This window comes from Lithobates pipiens, unplaced genomic scaffold (genome assembly GCF_037356315.1).
Source record: "Lithobates pipiens isolate NorthernLeopardFrog02 unplaced genomic scaffold, aLitPip1_a1.2 Scaffold_1, whole genome shotgun sequence".
Lineage (NCBI taxonomy): Eukaryota > Metazoa > Chordata > Amphibia > Anura > Ranidae > Lithobates > Lithobates pipiens.
The window spans coordinates 135771891-135788855 of NW_027507685.1; positions in this window are offsets into that span (position 1 = coordinate 135771891).

Sequence of the window (16965 nt, forward strand, 5' to 3'; positions counted from 1 at the left end):
TTAAAATATTTCCCTTCTGAGCATAGATATGGAGGTTGGGCATCCAGAGCAGGATCGAAAAAAAAGTTAAGGTCCCCTGCTATAATCACCCCTCCCTCCTTAAAACTTTCCAATTTATTCAATACTTTCCCAAAAAAGGCACAAGGGTGAGAATTAGAGCAGTAGATATTAACTAATGTATATGTTTTATTGGACATGCAACCTTTAATAAATAAATACCTCCCTTCATAATCCAATTCCATAGCTTTTAGAACAAAGGGGGTATTTCTATCAAATCCTATAGCTATTCCTCTGGACCTCTTGTTGGGAGAGTATCCATGGAAACAGGTTGGATAATTTTTAGAGTTCAGACCAATGCTATGTGAACATTTAAAGTGAGTCTCCTGCAAAAAAACAATATTTGATGACCAACTTTTAGTTCCTGCGAAACTTGATACCTCTCACTAGGGCTATTTAGCCCTCTAACATTGTATGTAACAATCCTCAGAGGGGCTGTCACGTACCTAGTGGTGAGCCCGGAATGCAGAAGGAGACCTCTCTTGCGTCCCCGACTCACAGCCCCTGATGATGGTGACAGGAGGCACGGGAGTCAGAGGTAGCACGAGTGCCTGGCAGGATCAACAGCCGGTGGTTGGATCTGTCTGACTTCAGGAACTGTAGCTGGACAAGCAGGCCCCAGTGACAGCAGACAGGCACCAGTAGACAGCAGGAGACCAACAGGAACAGGTGGATCACTCAGGGGCAGGCACACAGAAGAGTCAGGCAAGCCGGGTCAAACCAGACAGTCAGTACAGGAACAGATGCAGCGGGCAGAGGCAGGAACGTGGAACAAGCCGGGTCGGTAACGGATGAGCACGGATGGACCAGAGGATGAGACAGGTGCAGAGTCGTAGACAAGCCGGAGGTCAGAGGCAGGCAGAAGGCAGGGAAGGTCGCAGGTCAGGCCGGGTCGATACACAAACAGATCAGATTCAGGTAATAGTCTCAGGAACGCTGTAGATCAAGCAGCAAGATCAGAAGGGAGAACTGAGTTTAAATAGCCCGCCTGGCGCCGGTAACCATGCGCGCGTGCACGCAAACGCACGCACCCGCGCACACGTGAACGCGCGCGGCCACGAATGCGCGCAACAGCGCGACCGCAAGCAAAAAACGGGCGACCGCGAACGCGCGCACCAGGCACCCGCAGGCGCGCACAGACAGGTGACGGACCACTGTCCCCAGCCAGCCTTTCCTGACATTGCCCCCTCCCAAGGGGCAGCCTCCGGATGCCCAACCGGGCCATTTTCTCAGGATGGGATCTCTTGAAGGCCTGTATCAGATGCTTGGCATGTATGTTGCTTTCAGGCTCCCATGAGTTTTCCTCGGAACCGTACCCCTTCCATTTAATGAGAAATTGGACACAGTTATTTCTCTTCCTGCAATCCATTATTGCCTCCACTTCAAACTCCTCTTCACCATTGACCATAATAGGAGCAGGGGAATCTGTAGCTCGTCCTGGGAAAGGGTTAGAGATGGTGGGTTTCAGGAGAGAAACATGAAAAACGGGGTGTACCCGAAGTGTTTCTGGCAGTTCCAGTTCGTAGGCCACCTTATTGATTCTCATTGATTCTCCTCTTGACTTTGGGGGGACACATACATTTAATATCTCAGTTTTCTGCCTATTGATCTTAAAATTTGAGACCGGCCCATATTCATCCAATTCCTGCAGGATCCTAGGAAGTGATTGCTTAGGATTCATTATATAAAGCATAATATCATCTGAAACTATATGCTCTTGCCCTGAAACCACTATTGCTTCAATTTCATAGTTCACTCTTATGGATACCAAAAGGGGTTCCAAGGAGAACACGAAAAATAAGGGAGAGAGTGGACATCCCTGGCGCATCCCATTGTAAAGCCTAAATGTGTCTGACAAAGTTCCATTCACCTGAATTTGAACTGTGGGGTTGGATAATATAGAGCCTCTATCCACCTAAGAATTCTTGGGTCAAGGCCAAATTTATATAGTGTCTGCAGCATATATTCCCAATCTATCCTATCGAAAGCCTTTTCGGCATCTACTGATAGGAAAAGGGAAGATTCCTTCCCCTTTTTTGCTTCATGCATTAAGAGGGTTGTCCTCAGTATATTATTCCTTGCTTCCCTACCTAGGACGAAGCCTGCCTGATCCCTCTATATGCAATCTGGCATATACTGTTTCACTCTTTCGGCCAAGATCCTTGCGTAAATTTTTACATCCTCATTAATCAAGGAAATTGGTCTGAAGCTGGAGCTCAGTGTTTGATCTTTCCCTTCCTTTGCCAAGATTTTTATGTGGGCCCCCAGAGCTTCCTTTCATATCTTCATTCCTCCCCCAATGGAGTTCAAATATAGGTGAAAATAGGGTCTCAGAGATCCTGTAAACTTTTTAAAATATAATGACCTATACCCATCTGGCCCTGGACTTTTCCCACTCTTGCTGTTTTTAATTGCCTTCTCTATCTCTCTTTAGAAATATATATTTTATTCCTTCTATTTTGTTTATCCTCACATTTTTGCCTGTCGCTCACTTTATATAATAACTGATAATATTCTAAAAAGATTTTACTGATATCTCTAGTTGAATGTTTCATCACTCCCTTTTTTAATCTTAGTGATGTAATTAAAATTTCTTCTAGGTTTAATTACCCCTGCCAGAATTCTGCCAGATTTATTGCCAAATTCATATTGCCTTTTAGCTGGCTTCAAAAAAATCCACCTGGAAACCTGTTCCAACAAATCCCTCAATGCTTCCCTATTAATTTTACCATTATTTTATGGTTGTTTAACCCTTTATGTAGCTGTTCCAACTCCTGGATTTCCTGCAGGATCAGTTTTTTTTTTTTTGCGCTGTCCATATTTTCCTTCTCTAAGCTGCTTCTGTTATCAATCTCCCTCTCATATATACCTTATGGGTCTCCCACAGTACAATTGGTGCAATATTCTCCATGTTATTTTCTTTAAAGAATAGATTCAGATCCATTTCTAGGGCCTCAAATATATTATGGTCATATAGGAGAGATTCATCTAACCTCCATGATCTTTGCCTATCCGGTATGTCCTCTAAATCCAGTGCCTATAACCGGGGCATGATCTGAGAGGGTTATTGATTTCACTTCCACTTTCCTTAAATCCTTCTAAATGCTGGTGATGCAGAAAGATATAGTCGATTCTTGAATAGGAGCGGTGTACCTGAGAATAATATGTAAAGTCCTTCCCCCTAGGATGCACAATTCTCCATACCTCCACTAATTGCTGCTGATATAATTTTCGTTGAATTACCTTAAAATATTTCCCTTCTGAGCATAGATATGGAGGTTGGGCATCCAGAGCAGGATTGAAAAAAAAGTTAAGGTCCCCTGCTGTAATCACCCCTCCCTCCTTAAAACTTTCCAATTTATTCAATACTTTCCCAAAAAAGGCACAAGGGTGAGAATTAGAGCAGTAGATATTAACTAATGTATATGTTTTATTGAACATGCAGCCTTTAATAAATAAATACCTCCCTTCATAATCCAATTCCATAGCTTTTAGAACAAAGGGGGTATTTCTATCAAATCCTATAGCTATTCCTCTGGACCTCTTGTTGGGAGAGTATCCATGGAACCAGGTTGGATAATTTTTAGAGTTCAGACCAATGCTATGTGAACATTTAAAGTGAGTCTCCAGCAAAAAACAATATTTGATGACCAACTTTTAGTTCCTGCGAAACTTGATACCTCTCACTAGGGCTATTTAGCCCTCTAACATTGTATGTAACAATCCTCAGAGGGGCTGTCACGTACCTAGTGGTGAGCCCGGAATGCAGAAGGAGACCTCTCTTGCGTCCCTGACTCACAGCCCCTGATGATGGTGACAGGAGGCACGGGAGTCAGAGGTAGCACGAGTGCCTGGCAGGATCACAGCCGGTGGATGGATCTGGCTGACTTCAGGAACTGTAGCTGGACAAACAGGCCCCAGTGACAGCAGACAGGAACCAGTAGACAGCAGGAGACCAACAGGAACAGGTGGATCACTCAGGGGCAGGCACACAGAAGAGTCAGGCAAGCCGGGTCAAACCAGACAGTCAGTACAGGAACAGATGCAGCGGGCAGAGGCAGGAACGTGGAACAAGCCGGGTCGGTAACGGATGAGCACGGATGGACCAGAGGATGAGACAGGTGCAGAGTCGTAGACAAGCCGGAGGTCAGAGGCAGGCAGAAGGCAGGGAAGGTCGCAGGTCAGGCCGGGTCGATACACAAACAGATCAGATTCAGGTAATAGTCTCAGGAACGCTGTAGATCAAGCAGCAAGATCAGAAGGGAGAACTGAGTTTAAATAGCCCGCCTGGCGCCGGTAACCGTGCATGCGCACATGCGTACGCGCGCACCCGCGCACACGTGAACGCGCGCGGCCAGGAGCAGGGGGATCTGTGGCTCGTCCTGGGAAAGGGTTAGAGATGGCGGGTTTCAGGAGAGAAACATGAAAAACGGGGTGTACCCGAAGTGTTTCTGGCAGTTCCAGTTCGTAGGCCACCTCATTGATTCTCCTCTTGACTGTGAAGGGACCCAGAAACTTAGGGCCCAATTTCTTTGAAGGGCAAGCGAGTCAGAGATTAACTGTAGACAGCCAAACCTGGTCTCCAGGTTTCAGAATCAGTTCCCCCCGTCTGTTTTTATCAAGTCTTTTTGTTTAGCGCTTGTGCTCTGGTCATGTTTTCCTGCAACAGTTTATTGTTGATACTGAAAAAATCCACAGTCTTGAGAACGGCTGGCACAGAACATTCAGGAACAGAGTTAGGAAGAAATGATGGGTGGAAACCATAATTGGCAAAAAACGGGGTCTGCTTGATGGTAGAATGGATGGAATTATTATAAGCGAACTCGGCCAGTGGCAACAGAGAGAACCAGTCGTCCTGAGAAAAGGAGGAAAAGCAGCGTAGATACTGCTCAAGAGTCTGGTTAGTTCTCTCTGTCTGACCATTTGTCTGAGGGTGGTATGCAGAAGAAAAAGATAGCTCGATGCCAAGGGAACTGCATAGTGCTCTCCAGAAACGAGAGGTAAACTGCACCCCCCTATCTGATATGATGTTGGCTGGAACTCCATGAAGTCTGATGACTTCCCTGATAAAAACTTGTGCAGTTTCCGGTGCTGATGGTGTTCCTTTCAAGGGGATGAAGTGTGCCATCTTGGACAGCCGATCCACTACCACAAAGATGGCCGTATGGCCTTCTGAAGGAGGAAGTTCAACAATAGAGTCCATGGAGATTAACTTCCAGGGTCTCTCTGGAGCAGGTAGAGGTTTGAGCAGGCCCCAAGCCCTGGCCTTATTACCCTTGCTGCGATTACAGATGGTACAAGACTCCACATATCTTTTGCAGTCCTTTGCAACTTGCGGCCACCAGAACGTGCGTTGCACGAGGTCAGACGTCTTGGAGACACCGAAGTGGCCGGCTAGTACATGGTCATGGCAGAGCCCGAGTATGGTGGCCCGAAGGTTTTCTGGAATGAAGATTTTGTCCTCAAGCCAGAACAGACCGTCTTTCGCAAGCAGCCTTGCTCCTGCAGGAGGGGGGTCTTCACTGGAAGCTTGCTTAATCCGGCTTAACAGATCTTCCTGGAGAAGGAGAAAGTTTTCCGCCGACAGAATAGTATCCGGAGAGGTAGGTACTTTGGGATCATTGAACATGCGGGACAATGTGTCCAGTTTGGTATTTTTTGAACCCGGTCTGTAGGTGACATGGAAGGCAAACCTGGAAAAGAACAGCGCCCACCTGGCTTGACGCGGCTTCAACCTTCTAGCAGATTTCAGGTACTCCAGGTTTTTGTGATCCGTATAGATCAGGATCGGGTGAGCTGCTCCTTCCAGAAGGTACCGCCACTCCTCCAAAGCCGCTTTTATTGCTAATAGTTCCCTGTCTCCCACATCATAATTTCTTTCAGGAGCAGAAAGCTTGCGTGAAAAGAAGCCAACAGGGAACAGAAGAGACTTGGGGCCTTGTCGTTGTGAGAGTACTGCCCCAACGGCAACTTCGGATGCATCAACCTCCAGAACAAACGGGAGAGCCAGGTCAGGGTGTTTCAGTACGGAAGCGGAGGTAAAAAGTCTCTTAAGGGTGTCAAAAGCAGTTTGAGCTTCGGGAGTCCAATGAAATCGAACTCCCTGCTTGGTCAGCTGGGTAATAGGTGAGATAATGGCCGAGAATCCTTTAATAAATTTCCGATAAAAGTTCGAAAAGCCCACAAACCGCTGAACACCCTTTTTATCCACAGGAGCAGGCCACTCAAGGATAGCGGAAATTTTTTGAGGGTCCATTTTAATGCCCTCAACAGAAATGATTAGTCCAAGAAACTGTATACTCTGTTCAAATTCACACATCTCTGGTTTTGCATAAAGGCCATGCTGACGGAGTCGCTCTAACACACACTTGACATGTTGACGATGGCTACTGATGGAGGCAGAAAAGATCAAAATGTCATCCAGGTAGATGATGACGAATAGGTCCAGGAAGTCTCTGAAGATGTCATTTATAAAATGCTGGAAGGTGGCGGGGGCGTTGCAGAGCCCAAACGGCATAACTAGATATTCGAAATGTCCGAATCGGGTGCGAAAAGCTGTCTTCCATTCGTCACCCTCTCTTATGCGGACCAGATTATAGGCCCCCCGTAGGTCTAATTTAGTAAAAATGACTGCTGCCCCCAGTCTCTGGAAAAGTTCTGGCACCAAAGAAAGAGGGTATCGGTTTTTAATGGTCACCTTGTTTAGTTCCCGATAATCGACACATGGCCGAAGGGTATGGTCCTTTTTTTCCCACAAAGAAAATGCCAGCTCCTGCAGGGGATGTGGAAGAGCGAATGAATCATTTCTTAAGATTTTCGTCAATATAGTCCTTAAGTGCAGCAAGTTCCAGTTCAGTTAAAGGAAAAATTTTTCCAAATGGTACTTCGGCCCCAGGGAGGAGCTCGATAGGACAGTCATAGACCCGGTGAGGGGGAAGAGTCTCTGCACCTTTCTTGCTGAAGACATCCATGAAGTCGTGGTATGCCTCTGGAACTAATTGGCGAGCTTCCGTATCCAGGCACATCAGAGCTGTGGGCTGGTTGGGAGTCTTTGGTAGACAATGTTGGAAGCAATAGGGTGAAGGAAAGGTAACATCTCTGCTAGTCCAGTCAATGCAAGGGTTGTGGGCCTGGAGCCAGGGCATTCCCAGGATAACAGGAAACAAGGGTGAGGTGATGATGTCAAGACATAAAAGTTCATGGTGAAGATTGGATATGCTGGCAGAGATGGGGATGGTTTCCTGGGTGACAGGACCATACCGGATGGCAGATCCATCGGCAAGATGTATCAGTAGTCCTTGGGTCTTGGAGCGTAGTGGTATGTGGTGTTTTGCTGCAAAAACAGAGTCCATAAAGCAGCTGCATGCTCCGGAGTCAACGATAGCGGGAACCTGGATGTTCTTTCCGGGGAGCTGCAACAAAACGGAAAGAGCAAGATGAGGGGAAGCATTGGTGATTGCAAGGACTTGATCAGCAGAAGGAGGAAGCCACTTACGGATCTTGGTTGGGCAGGACCTCACGTAGTGCCCAGGCTCCCCACAATACATGCACAGATCATTCATGCGGCGACGCTGACGTTCTTCAGGTGTGAGCATTGGTCGTAGCAAACCCAGCTGCATAGGCTCTGGCACATCAGTAGTAGGAGTAGACTGAGCTGGTGGCATAGTACTCGAGTAACTGGGCACTCTTGGCAACATCCAGGTGGGACGTGACGGACCAGCGGCTCTCTCTGACCTGCGTTCACGTAGGCGCCTGTCAATCTGTATGGATAGATTGATTAATTCATCTAGAGTCTGAGGAACCCCTACACGGGTGAGTTCATCTTTCAGGGGATCAGACAGACCTAACCGGAACTGGTAGCGGAGAGCAGCATCGTTCCAATTGGTGTCTGCACTCCAACGCCTGAATTCTGCAACGTAGTCCTCTGCGTCCCTGCGACCCTGCTGTAATGCATGGAGAGCGGCTTCGGCTGTTGCTGAGACCTGAGGGTCCTCATAGATTCGGGCCATCGCATCAAAAAAGGTGGTCAAGTTGGAAAGTTTGTCAGCCTTTTGTTCAAGAAGGTGATGTGCCCATGTCTGGGGTTCATTCTGGAGCAAGGAGATCACAAAGCTCACTTTGGTGGCTTCCAAAGAAAAAGTCCGTGGCTGAAGAGCAAAGTATAACTCGCAGGAGTTGCGAAAGGCCCTGAATTTGCTGCGTTCACCAGAAAATCTTTCAGGCGTGGGCACTCGAGGTTCAGGGGGTAACATCACCACTGCTGGTGGAGCAGGCATGCTGGCAGAGGCGGATGGTGACCCCTGGATAGTAGCTGGCGGGGAGAGGGCTTGAACACGTTCCTCCAAACGGGAATAGCTTTCTTGAAGGCCTTTAACTGCCTGGGTCAAACCCGCCAGATGCAAACACAGTTCATCCAAAGGAGAGGCTCCCTGCGCGGGCTCGTCATGGCTGCTTGATACTGTCACGTACCTAGTGGTGAGCCCGGAATGCAGAAGGAGACCTCTCTTGCGTCCCCGACTCACGGCCCCTGATGATGGTGACAGGAGGCACGGGAGTCAGAGGTAGCACGAGTGCCTGGCAGGATCAACAGCCGGTGGATGGATCTGGCTGACTTCAGGAACTGTAGCTGGACAAGCAGGCCCCAGTGACAGCAGACAGGAACCAGTAGACAGCAGGAGACCAACAGGAGCAGGTGGATCACTCAGGGGCAGGCACACAGAAGAGTCAGGCAAGCCGGGTCAAACCAGACAGTCAGTACAGGAACAGATGCAGCGGGCAGAGGCAGGAACGTGGAACAAGCCGGGTCGGTAACGGATGAGCACGGATGGACCAGAGGATGAGACAGGTGCAGAGTCGTAGACAAGCCGGAGGTCAGAGGCAGGCAGAAGGCAGGGAAGGTCGCAGGTCAGGCCGGGTCGATACACAAACAGATCAGATTCAGGTAATAGTCTCAGGAACGCTGTAGATCAAGCAGCAAGATCAGAAGGGAGAACTGAGTTTAAATAGCCCGCCTGGCGCCGGTAACCCTGCACGCGCACGCGAACGCGCGCGACTGCAAGCAAAAACCGGGCGACCGCGAACGCACGCACCAGGCACCCGCAGGCGCTCACAGACAGGTGACGGACCACTGTCCCCAGCCAGCCTTTCCTGACAGGGGCCATTTTTCACAGGAATTAGATGCATATATCCAGGGACATACAGCTGTGGTGTAAAAAAAAAAGCAAAGGGGGAAATTTTTTCCCAGGATCGATCCAATCAATGTACCAAACAATAACCAACATAACAAAACATATTCTTCCCCTTCCCATTCTCCACCCCTCCCCATCCCTTTACACAACCCTCCTCCCCCCTCCCTCCCCTCCATACATTGAATATCAATGTTATAATCCACCAGGCTAGCACCTATTACCAGATCCTAGACCTGGTTGGACCTCCCTTGGGGGGCTGTAAATGCCCACATGGGCCCCCGAGCCTCACCCCCTTTCGGGGGTGGTCCCAGGGACGCAGGCGCCCTCCCCTCCCAAAGCGAGCCTGCTTATTTTATCCCTACCCAAGATTCTATTGCTTATTTCCTAATTTTTCTACCTTATTTCTACCCAGGAACATATTATTTATTTTACTTTTTTCCTAATTTTCCTTTTGTATCCCCTTCTCCTCCCTTTTAACTAAGAGACCTCTATACTCTATTCCATGACTGATTTCTACATTTCAGCCATTCTGGAGATTTCTTTTCACAATTTTCCAGATTCTTACATGGCAGGTCTAGTTTGCTGCAAAATTCTTTCAAATCCTCTGGAAATCTCAGGGTAGCTGATATTTCTTACATTTTTAACTGTCAAGCATGCTGGAAAACCCCGTCTATAGGAAATCCTCTTCTCTTGTAACTGATTTATTAGGGTCTTCAGGGTCTTCCTACGAGCCAATGTCTCTTGTGACAGATCAGAAAAAATAAGCAGCATAGTTCTATCATATTTAATAGCTTCAGGGCTTCTCGCACCTTGCTGAACTTGTTGTTTTATTTCATATTGGGCAAATCTCACTATTACATCTCTCACCATCGCAGATGGTGACTTCATCGTTGTTTTTATTCTATGTATTCTATCAAAAACTATAGGGGATGTTGCTTCTTTTTTCATTATTTTATTGAACACTTCACAGATCACGGTTTCCAGCTCGTTACTTTTCATGGATTCTGGCAGCCTGCGGATTCTTAAGTTGTTTAGTCTATTCCTATTTTCTTGATCTTCCAACTTATATCTAATATTTCTCATTTCTATCCAATCCAACTCCGCCATCTCCCGCAGTTCCATGATAGCTTTTTTATGTTCTTCTAACTGTACTTCCGATTCCTCTACCCTTTTTAATACATTCGGAATATCTGCTCGAGTTGCATTCAGTTCGCCTTTGATCATGCATTCTAAATGTGAAATCAACTCTGCCATGTCCTGTTTAGTAGGGGGTGATTGGGAGTTATCTCCGTCCTTTTCTATTTCCCTCTCTTTTTCCATCTCCTTTTGTTGATGTTGTTGTTCTTTCTGACTTTTCTGTGGAGTTTTCCCCTCATCTACTCCAGGATTTTTATTTACCTGCCCTTCCTGGGCAGGGAGTGTTTCTCTCCCCCTATCCACTTCCTGTTCCACCCTTTTGATCTACCTTACCCTGCGCCATATAAGTTTTTATAGAGTTCCCTTTCCCACTTTCTGTTTGATTGGCTTTAGCTCCCCTCCTTACCCCTCCACCCAGAGATTGACTTTCAAATTTACGTAATTATTATTTTGCTTTACTCACCCACCCTATCCAAACCCTTGTCCAAATATACAGATTATAATATAAATTCTATCAATTGTATACCAATTATATTTATATGTTGAAAAAGAAAAAAAAAAAAAAAAAAATATATATATATATATATATATATATATATATATATATATATATATATATATATATTATATTTATAATTTCCCAATATATGTGAGAAAAAAAAGAAAAAAAATGAAAAAGGAAATATTGGTTCAAAAAGTGCAACCAGTGCAAAAAGTGTAAAAGAATAAAGGAAACAAAGGGGGGGGGGGAGGGAGGGTACACAGGGGAAGGGGAGAATTACTGCCACTTAAATGTCCAGTTGTCCAGTTGTTTATTATTATATTTCTCTAAAGTGCTGATGTGCCAGGAGGTACACAGAATTATTTTTCTCAGCCCTAAAAAGAAGGGCTGAGAAAAAAAGAGGGGGGGGTGGGGAAAAGGAGAATAAGTGCACCGAATATCCAAAGTATATAAAGTGCAAAAGATAATGTCTAATAATTACATCTAAACATTCGTGCTTTGTTTGTATTTAATTTATAAGTAATTGCTGTATATAGTCATTGTGCTTTATACTTTCCCACGCCTTAATCTCCTTGTAGGAACTTGCAAACTGCAATCTGAAAACATATAATTCTGCACCTTCTCCTCTATTTGCAGAGAAACAAGTTATTTTGTCAGATATTTAGATGTAGATGAGTGTAACTGAGAAAAATGTATATAGATTTGGGGAAAAGTTCAATATGAAGCATCTCCTCGTTATTTCAGTTATTTTTCCAATCCAATACTCCCTTGGCCTCGGTATACCTTTTAATCACAGCTGCTAGGAAGGAGTGAGAGAGGCAAATGGTCTCTCAGCTTTAGTACCACAGTAGTACCAGGTAATCTTACCAGTCTCTCAGAAATGATTCAGGTAGATTCAGGTAGATCAGCTGTTTTCTCCGGAAACCTCCCCACCTCACCACGGTGGACGGCAGGCGGTAGGTGGAGATTCCCCCCGAACTCCTGAATCCCAGGCTCTGTAAGCATTTAGACTTCCACAGCGGTCTCATCTGACTCTCTCTCTCCCTCTTATCGCTTCTGTGCTAGTTCCGCTCTCAACCCGCTCTTCTCCTCTCCTTTGGGGTACAGGGGTTCAAGTGTTCAGTAACTTCCCCCTCTCTCCAATCTCTCGTGGGGGGGGGGGGGGAATGGGCAGAACAATAATGACTGCATCCCAGCTTCCCTGCTCCGGGCGGCCCGAATCCCTCCTCCTCCGTCTGACCTCCTTCTCCTCCCCTGTTCTGCACCACTCTGTCCCTGTATCCTCTGATCCAATGCCTACAGGGAGCTAACAGGGAAGAGACACGCAGGGACCCGGCTTCAGGCTTCTGACTGTCGGCTCCGCTCTGAGCCTTACTGGCAGGGTACTTGGGCTCAGGGTTAGCTGTGCTCACCGCATTCTCTCACAGCTCGCTTCTGGGATGGTGCGCCTATGGCCTCGGCGTACAGCTGCTACATGGCGCCATCTTCCATAGCTCCGCCCCTCAATAGGACCATTTTTGTTTCCTGCCTCTTGGCATTGGACTCTTCTAATACGAACAGGGGGAGTTCGCTGACCTGAATGGATGAGCCTCTATGGCTGGCTTGGTTGAGTTGTGGAGATGGAGGCATCTGACAGATGCTACTCCCACATGTTGACGACACACAGATCAGCAGCCAGAATTGATCTGGCCTTTGGTAATGACAGAATGTTACAATACGTGGAGAGTGTTGAATACTTGGTGGGGGGTTTGTGGATCATAATCCTCTCTCTTGCTCTGTCCTTTCTGACGGGTCAAGGAGGGGAGAATGGTGTCTCTCTCCAGGCTGGTTACAAAACGAACAAGTGACAGTTCAATTAGAAAACACAATTAAGACATACTGGTCCACAAATGTTGATACCTCTGAACCAATAATGGTCTGGGACACCTTTAAGGTGGTAGCTAGAGGTGAATGTATAACAGCCATTAAAATGGCACGAGTTAATGAAAATAAGGAGCTCAATACTTTAAAGCAGTGGCAGAGAGAATGTGCGAAGGCTCATGCGGGATCCCCTATCAGGGCCTCATATGAAATTCTACCAGAGGCGCAGAGACGCCTATCTCTTCATGTCAAAGGGCTGTCAAGCTCGGAAATGACAAAAACTGCTCATACGGTATTTGCAGAAGGGGATAAGAATGGTAGACTCCTGGCTATGTTGGTGGCGGACCATCCCCTTATTGCGCATATTATGCTATTAAAAATGGGGGGGCGGTCTGGTCACTGATCCATCAGTCATAATGCAGGAGTTTATCAATTTCTTTTGAGCCTTATACTCATCTATCCCCGCCTATGATTCAGAGGCACTGGACTCGCTGTTGGCAAGGTTACCTATACCGAAACTGTCTGAGGAAGATTGTAATGAGCTAGAGGTCAAAATAACAATTAACCACTTTCAGACCAGACCATTTTGCTGGCTTAAGACCAGACCACTTTTCGCGATTCGGCACTGCGTCGCTTTAACTGACAATTACGCGGTCATGCGACATGGCTCCCAAAAAAAAATTGACGTCCTTTTTTTCCCACAAATAAAGCTTTCTTTTGGTGTTATTTGATCACCCCTGCGGTTTTTATTTTTTGCGCTATAAACAAAAATAGAGCGACAATTTTGAAAAAAACGCATTATTTTTTTACTTTTTGTTATAATAAATATCCCCCACAAATATATAAAAGGGAAAAAAATAATTTTTTTCCCTCAGTTTAGGCCGATACGTATTCTTCCACATATTTTTGGTAAAAAAATCGCAATAAGCGATATTGATTGGTTTGCACAAAAGTTATAGCATTTACAAAATAGGGGATAGTTTTATGTCATTTTTATTAATATTTTTTTTACTAGTAATGGCGGTGATCAGCAATTTTTATTGTGACTGTGACATTATGGTAGACACATTGGACATTTTTGACACATTTTTGGGACCATTGTCATTTATACAGCAATCAATGCTATACAAATGCATTGATTCCTATATAAATGACCCTGGCAGTGAAGGGGTTAACCAGGGGGTGGCAGTGTAGGGGTTAAGTGTCCCTAGGGGCGTGTTACTAACTGTGGGGGGCTGGACTTTGTGTTAGTGAACACTGATCTCTGCTCCAATCACATGGAGCAGAGATCAGTGTCACTTGTTGCTAGGCAGAACGGGGAGATGCTGTTTACAACGGCAATTCTCCGTTCAGCCGCCCCGTGAGACGATCGCGGGTATCCCCATGGCAATCGAGTCCGCAGGACCCGCGACCGGACTCGCAGGGGTCCCAATGGCAGGGTGGCATATTAAAATGGATGTACCTGTACGCCAATATGCCTGCCCGTGCCATTCTGCCAACGTACATCGGCGTGCGCCGGTCGGGAAGTGGTTAAAGAGGTACAGGCAGCAATTTTTGCCTTACTGCCCAACAAAGCAAATGCAGAACAGTTGGCTATGAGATTTAACTGGCTTTTGGAATATTGCATGGATAGCTCCTCCCTACCAAACTCTATGTTAGAGGTGTATATGATCCTATTATTAAAACGAGGGAAAGACCTGACCGAATGTGCATCATATCACCCCATAGCATTTTTAAACATGGATCTGAAGATCCTAACCAAAATATTAGTGACTTGTCTAGCTAAAGTTATCCCAACAATAGTCAACATAGATCAGGCGGGGTTCATGCCTGGGAAGTCGACAGACACAAACATTTTCGGAGACTTTTCACCCACCTGCAACTCCCACCTACTGACTGAGATACCAGAATTGTAGTATCTATAGATATAGAAAAAGCCTTTGATTCTGTTAACTGGAGGTGTATGTTTAGGGTACTTCAAGTCATGGGATTTGGGCCACAATTTTAAAATGCATCTCTATGCTATATAGAAACACCAAAGTAGCCATTAGACTGGGGTCGAGGATTACAGATTTCTTTGCGGTGGGCAGGGGCACCAGACAGGGTTGCCCATTGTCCTCATTCCTCTTTGCCCTGGTGATGGAGACCCTGGCCACTGCACTGAGGTCCTCTGGGGGAGGTTCAGGCCATCAAAGTGGGAACAATTCATGAGACCTTGGCACTCTATGCTGATGACATGCTCCTGTTTCTCAATGACCCAGGGGACTCCTTAAAGGCGGTTCTAGCAATCTTAGAAGAATTTACCACATTTTCAGGGCTCAGGGTAAACTGGAGTAAGTCGTCCATCCTGTCACTAGATGCGAAAGCCGAAGAGAGCGCTGACCTGGATCTGCCATTGCAATGGTTGGAGTCTCTTAAATATTTGGGGGTAAAAATTACTGCAAATGTGCATGACTACCTTTCCTTGAACCTGCTCCCGTTGTTGACTTTCCTCAAACAGAAAACACAGGTCTGGATCAAACTACCCCTATCCTTAGTAGGAGGAATCAGTTTGCTCAAAATGAAAATCCTTCCGGTAATCCTATACTTCCTTAGACATGCGCCAGTGTGGCTACCAAAATCATTTCTCAGACAGATAGAAGGAATTGTTGGTGCATTTCTTTGGGCACCTAAACCACCAAGGATAGGAATTAAAGTACTGCAGGAACCGGGTCATCAGAGAGGGCTGGCATAAATACTATCTGGCGGGTCAAATGGTGTTTGCCCGTAGATGGTTAATATCAGATCATGGAGATGCGGCCACAGTGTTGGAAGCAGCCCATCTAGGATCTTATGAAAGTTTGTGCTTTGCATTGTTTAGGGGTACCAAATCTGATTTGCCAATAACCTTAACAGTGATGGTCACTATCAAGGCGTGGGGTCTGGTGGTTAAACTAGCATCTCCCAGTTACCAAGGGATCTCCCCTTCCACCCCACTGTGGATGAATCACATGCTGCCTCACTTCTACAGCTTACCAGATCCTATGGTATGGGCAGTCAAAGGTGTTAAAACACTAAAAGATATCACCTCCCTGGGGGACCTACAGACTTTCCCCCAACTGAAGACCAGACACGACCTACCCAATTCTTACCTCTTTCATTTTTTTTAACTCCGACACGCATACATAAGATTTGAGGGTAGAATCTCTGCCCTCGACACTTGAATCCCTGCTGTCAGTGGAGGACTTGACTAAAACGCTTTTTTCAACATACAAATAATTCTTTAAAGCGGAGGTCCACCCTAAAGTGGACCTTCCGCTCATCGGAATCCTCCCCCCCTCCGGTGCCACAATCGGCACCTTTCAGGGGGGAGGGGGGTGCAGTTACCTGGATAATCCAGGTAACTGCACCCACTTCCGGGATAGCTCTCTGCGGAAAGGGGCGTAACTTACGCCCCTTTCCGCAAGTGCCCGCCCCTTCCCGCAAGTGCCCCGCTGCCTGCTGGGAAACACACAGATCCAAGAGGCAGCGGGGAGCGTCCTTATTGCGCAGCGCGATTCGCGCATGCGCAGTAGGGAAACGGGAAATGAAGCCGAAAGGCTCCATTTCCTGATTCCCATACCCAAGATGGCGGCGGCAGGACCCGACAGACGACCTAGAGATCGGCTTTGGGTGCCGACATCGTGGGCGCGCTGGACAGGTAAGTGTCACTATTTTAAAAGTCAGCAGCTGCAGTATTTGTAGCTGCTGGCTTTTAAAAAAAAAAAAAATGCGGAGTCCCGGTGGACTCCCGCTTTAAAGCAACACCGAAGGCAGAGACTAACTGTAGAAATAAATGGGAGACAGATGTTGCTGATATACAGGGAGAGGATTGGGATGACCGATGGACCCAGCCCTTTAAACATTTAGTGTCAGCAAGGGACAGACTGATACAATTTAAATTCGTACATAGAAGCTATTACACGCCGGGTAGACTCGCTAAAAGATATGGTAAAGAATTGGCGAGGTGCTGGGGATGTTCCTGCTCTCCAGCAAATGTTGACCATATTTTCTGGCTAAGATTTCTGGAAAGAGGTCACATCATGCATTTCAGATCTACTGTCGGTGCCCATTCCAATGACAGTAAGGGTATGCTTGTTGGGATTAGTGGAGGATTTGTTCCAACAATGGCACTGACAACATTGCTCACCATCCTTTTGTTCTATGGTAAAAAAAAGTCATACAAGTGCGCATGCGCGAGGC